Raw genomic sequence first — 5,367 nt, forward strand, 5'->3', positions numbered from 1 at the left:
TTGGAAACTCTACCATTGATGATAGGGGCACCAAGATAGGTGTGTGTCAGATTTAGAATCAAGGGGAATTCTCATTCGAAAATTTTAATATTTTTCTAAACACCAAACTACTACATGATATCTTTTAAAATTGTAATTGATAAGCAATTATATTATAGGGAATTTTATAAAAAAAAATAGGGTAGAATACAAAAAGCTTCTCTGAAGTTTCTAACAATCATAAAAACCTTCCCTCTAGTTTCATTTTAATAAATACATCCTTTGAACTTTTGAGAAACTCGACAAAAACCTCCCTTCTATCACCTTCCCAGACAGAAAACGTTAGACTGATGCAGCAGTTTCTTCCAAATACCCATTTTACCCTTTTAAACAACTCGTGTAATACACATGTATCATGCACGGGTTTGGTTGTACGGATCGGATTTCGTATTCAGGCTTTTCGAAAACAGGTCTCACTGACCCGCGTAGGTCGCCTTCTTCGCCCGAACAGTCAATCCCTCAATTTTGTAGGAGCGGTTTTTCCCAGCAGTAGAAGGAACAAGAAGATAGAGACTGCCTCCAGATCTCTGACTCCGATCCAAATTCTCTACGATACGCCGCTCAACGTGCACATTTTAACAAAAGATGATTCATACTTCTTTTCCGTCATCTTCCCGCTCCTTCTCTGCTCTGACCCTGATTGGAGAGAGGAAAACCCAACCTCTCTAACCATTGACGAATTCTTTGAACCCCTTCTCAATCTACAAATCTCTCTCTCTCTCCTCTGGCAGTCTGGTCACCCGCATGTGCAAATCGAAAACAGACATTGATGCTGTGGAACCGGCCAGAAGCTCGCGAACCTCCCGGACCCCTCGAACGCCCAGAACCCCTCGGTGACCTATCGACAGCCCTAGAACTACGAGATCCTCATTCACGAACCCTTCAAGCAGTTATAACACTAGAGGCAATTACACGATTGGTTCCAGCTACAAAGCTTCACCGGAAACTTCGATTTCCAGTAGACCTTCCCTCTCAGGCCTCCGACATACCTTACCCGAGAAACCTCAGTTCTACGACTTGTCAGAAATCTACTCCGCCACCAACAATTTTGCCAAGCGCCTCTCCAACGCCACCTGGAGATGCAACCTGCGAGGCAAAGACGTCATCATCTTCCAACGCAAGTTCCGCTGCCCAATCGAACCACTGCAGCTCCGGGAATGGCTTGCCTCCATATGCAAAGGCCATCATGTCACAATCATCAAGCTTCTCAGAATTTCCATCTCCGACGACAACATCTACCTCGTCTACGAATACACCGAAGGCGCTAGCCTCGCCGATTGCCTCCGAAACCCTAAAAACCCTAACAACACGGTACTTTCTACCTGGCTCTCACGAATGCAGATCGCAACGAATCTCGCCGACGGTCTCGAGTACATTTACAGCAGCACTGGCTAAAATGTGTGTTTCGTCCACAACCACATCAAGAGTAGTAATGTAATCGTCACGGAGCCTTCATCATCGCCAGAATCTGTCACTTCGGTACCGCTGAACTATGCTAAGAAATCCCCGAAGACGAGCCAAAAGAAGAACAGAGCGGGGATATTACGGTGAGAAACCATCGTCAAAATACAAAAGATCAAACAGCTGGGTAGTGAAAATCGAAGGGACGAGAGGGTACATGGCGCCAAAATTCCAAACAACGGGGATCCCAACGCAGAAATCCGATGTGTTCGCTTTCGGAGTGGTGTTGCTGGAGCTTCTGTCGGGAGCAGAGCCTCTCAAGTACATGGTGGATAGGGAGAGGGGTGATTACAAGAGAATCTCCATGATCGAGACGGCAACGGAAGCGGTGGCAATGGAGTCCGGCACCGACGGGGAGGGAAGAATATGGAGATGGATCGATAAAAGACTTAAGGATTCGTTCCCGGTGGACGTGTTGGAGAAGATAACACGCATCGCCGTAGATTGCATACAGGTGGAACCCAATAAACGACCCGACATGAATATAGTGTCCGGCAAGATCTCGAAGCTTTATTTAGATTCGAAGACTTGGTCGGAGAAGATGAAAATTCCAACCGACATCACATTTTATTGGCTCCTCAATAACCATTCAAGACTTCTAGTCCATTAAAATTTAAAAATTTTGATTCTTTTTTTTTTATAATTTTAACTAGATTTTATTAATTTTTGGTTCTTTAAGACAAAATTGATTGAGATATATGATTAAATAAATAAACAATCTTGTTGTAGATTCTGTAAATTTACACGAGATTCAAAATTCTTTTTTGAGTACCAAACAAATTCATTCATTAAACTCAGATCTGTTCTTGATAATAGTTCCTCTTCTTTCAAGTAAATTGTTTCAATCCCTGTATTACAGTTTGAATGTTCTCACTGACCCGCCACTGCCTCTGCTTCTGGGTTCGAACGGGGAAGAAGATGAACAGTATTCTAAAAATAGGTATTTTGAAAAAAAAAAATAATCATCTCTTTAATGTTTTTCGTTTGGTCATTCAGAAAAGGGAGATATTTGTTAATTTTGTCAAAAATAGAGGGGAGGTTTTTAAAACTATAGAGGTTTTTATGATTGTTAGAAACTTCAGGGGAGGTTTTCGTATTTTACCTAAAAAATAATATTTTACAAATTTACACAATCGGATATGTTTTGAAACATTATGAAACAGTAAGAGGGATAAAAAATAATTTTATTTGACAAAATTGCCCCTTCTTAAAAATATATACAAATCAAATGGAAGAAAAGACAAGAGGTAGAAGTTTCTATTTCTTCCAACTCCTCTAGATCGACAAACCTAGTAAGGAGGGGCAAGATTCCCATTTCCATCCTCACTTCCAACAACCAATTGAATAGTGACCTTATATTTATAGGTTTTCTTTGTACCCTCAACATTAATCTCCTTAGATTTGTTTGTGGTCTCTAAGATCATATCAGAGATCTTGGTCGCTCCCTTTAGGCCCCGTTCGCTTTTCAGTAAGTTGCTTACCCGAGTAAATGCAGTTACCTAAGTAAGTTTTTCCTAGGAAACACTTACCCGGGTAAGTGAATTTACCCATGTTCTTTTATTTCTTATGTAAATAAGACAATGACCATTTTAGCCATAAAAATTCATTATTAAAAAGGGCATTTTTGTCCCATTCAAGTGTTGGCAACTTTCCCCCTAGGTGGAGAGTTATTTACCCACCTAGGAGATGGGTATCACTTACCCGGTTAAGTGATAACCAAGAAAATAAACTTTCCCTGGTCCCCACATGAATCTAAAAAAAGAACATGGGATTCTTGGTCAATGGGAACCAAAATCCCATTAACCAACTTCCCCCCCCCCCCCCCCCCCCCCCCGCTCAAAATCCGAAAAAAGGACACCCCCTTAGATACAATGAGTGGAAAAATTAACTAATAAATTGTTCATCTACTTCTTCACTCCTAGAGAAAGGCTAGAGAATTAGAAGTAGAGGTTTCAATTCTTTTGCCATCGCCACTCCCATGCTATTATCCTTTCTTAAGCCCGATACTTATACTATATTTGGGTTATCTACTTGTGTGTGTGTGTGTGTGGTCAGGTGCTTCGATTTTGGTCGATTTATAAATGGCTAAACCGAAACTAACCTGACCTATTCGTGTTGGAAAGTTGTTGAACAGAAGCCGATTGGAAATACTAGAAAACCAACCAACTTGAGTCAAGTTGGGTCAGGTTGGTCAATTTGGTTGGTTTCATTAGTTTGATGAATAACCCAGGCTGAAGTTAATTATTGTTATTTTTTGATTATAAAATAATTATTAATTATTTAAAAATTTAAAATATCAAACAATTTTCTACTCTTACGTGTTTCTATTGTTTAGTTTTTATTTAACAAAATCTGTGCATCGCACGAATACCACTAGTGTATATATATTTACTAGCGGGGACACGTGCGATGCACAGGATTTATTAAGCGAAAGCTAAATAATAGAAATGGACATTTACTAAAATACCCCTTATAGTTTCATTGATTTATTAAAATGTACCCTATAATTAAAATTTTACTAAAACACCACTTATAATTTGCAATAGATTTAATCAATCTTCCATTAGATGACAGTGGAAAATGACAATGTTGACCCTAATGTCCATTTAAATAAATTTAATCAAAAGAAAATAAAAAAAATACCATTTTTGCCCTTTATAAGACACAAGCAACCACTCTATTGACTATATTTGGTTACTTTTGTTTTTTGTACAAAAAAAGTGTTAAGCGTATTTTTGAAATAAAAAATCATGGGCCTAATGGCAAAACGAACACTCTTTAGTAAAAGGTTGATTAAGTAAATAAGTTGTAAAATATATGTGATGTTTTAATAAAATAAAAACTATAAGGTAGGTTTAAGTAAATATGTAAAACTATAAGATGTGTTCTAGTAAATGACCCTAATAGAATCACATGAGAGTATACAATTGTTTTAGATTTTCAACTTTTTAAATAATTAATAATTATTCATATTTTATATACTACTTTTAATAATTTTTTATAATACAAAAATAACAATAATTAATTTCAGTTAGGTTTATTCATCAAATTGATGAAACCGACCAACCCAATCAACTCGACCCGAGTTAGTCGGTTTTCTAGTATTTTAGGTCGGCTTTGGTTAAAAAATTTTCCAATTGACCAAGTTGGATCAATTTCACTTTGGCCATTTGTAAACCAACTAAAATCAAACGACCTAACTATGGATATATTAATAGTTTATATTTTAAATATAATTTTAATATGAAAAAGTGGAAAATTTCTCATATTTCTTAGTCTAAAATGTTTTATATCATAAATTTAAAATTTTAATTTATTTTTTTAATAATTGCATAATAATTTTTATAGTTAAATTTAATTTTTAAGTTTAAATCTTTGGAATCGACTAACCAAACCACAAAATTAACCCAAACTAATAAAACTTGAGTGGGTCGGTTTTCACAAAAGGTCAGTCGGTTTCAGTTGACCAACTCCCCAACCTAACTAGGTCAATTTTGTTGGCCAAATAGCCTACGATCGAACCGAAGCAACTCATTAACACTCATAATTTCATCTAAATTAGTAGTCTCATCTCTGATAAATAACAATAGTTTAATCTCCAATAATTATTGAAAATTTATAGCAAAAATACATAATTATTGAAAATATATTAATAATGAAAAAATACAATAAGTACTAAAAATATATTAACTTAGTCAATAAATACTATAATCTCAAATAATAGCTTAATCTCTAATAAATATTAATCAATAAGTTATAACAAAAATACAATAAATACAATAAGTACAACAAATTAAATTTGAAAACTTCACTAATAGAAGTTTAATCTCCAATAATTATTGAAAGCTTTATAATAAATAATAAAAC

General features: G+C 35.9%; 1 pseudogene; it reads left to right on the top strand.

Moving 5' to 3' along the window:
• The first annotated feature begins 879 nt into the window (after positions 1 to 879).
• LOC104598367 (lysM domain receptor-like kinase 3) lies at positions 880 to 2,241 on the top strand (annotated as a pseudogene).
• Positions 2,242 to 5,367: the final 3,126 nt, after the last annotated feature.

This window comes from Nelumbo nucifera, chromosome 7 (assembly GCF_055504915.1).
Source record: "Nelumbo nucifera cultivar China Antique chromosome 7, China Antique-T2T, whole genome shotgun sequence".
NCBI lineage: Eukaryota > Viridiplantae > Streptophyta > Magnoliopsida > Proteales > Nelumbonaceae > Nelumbo > Nelumbo nucifera.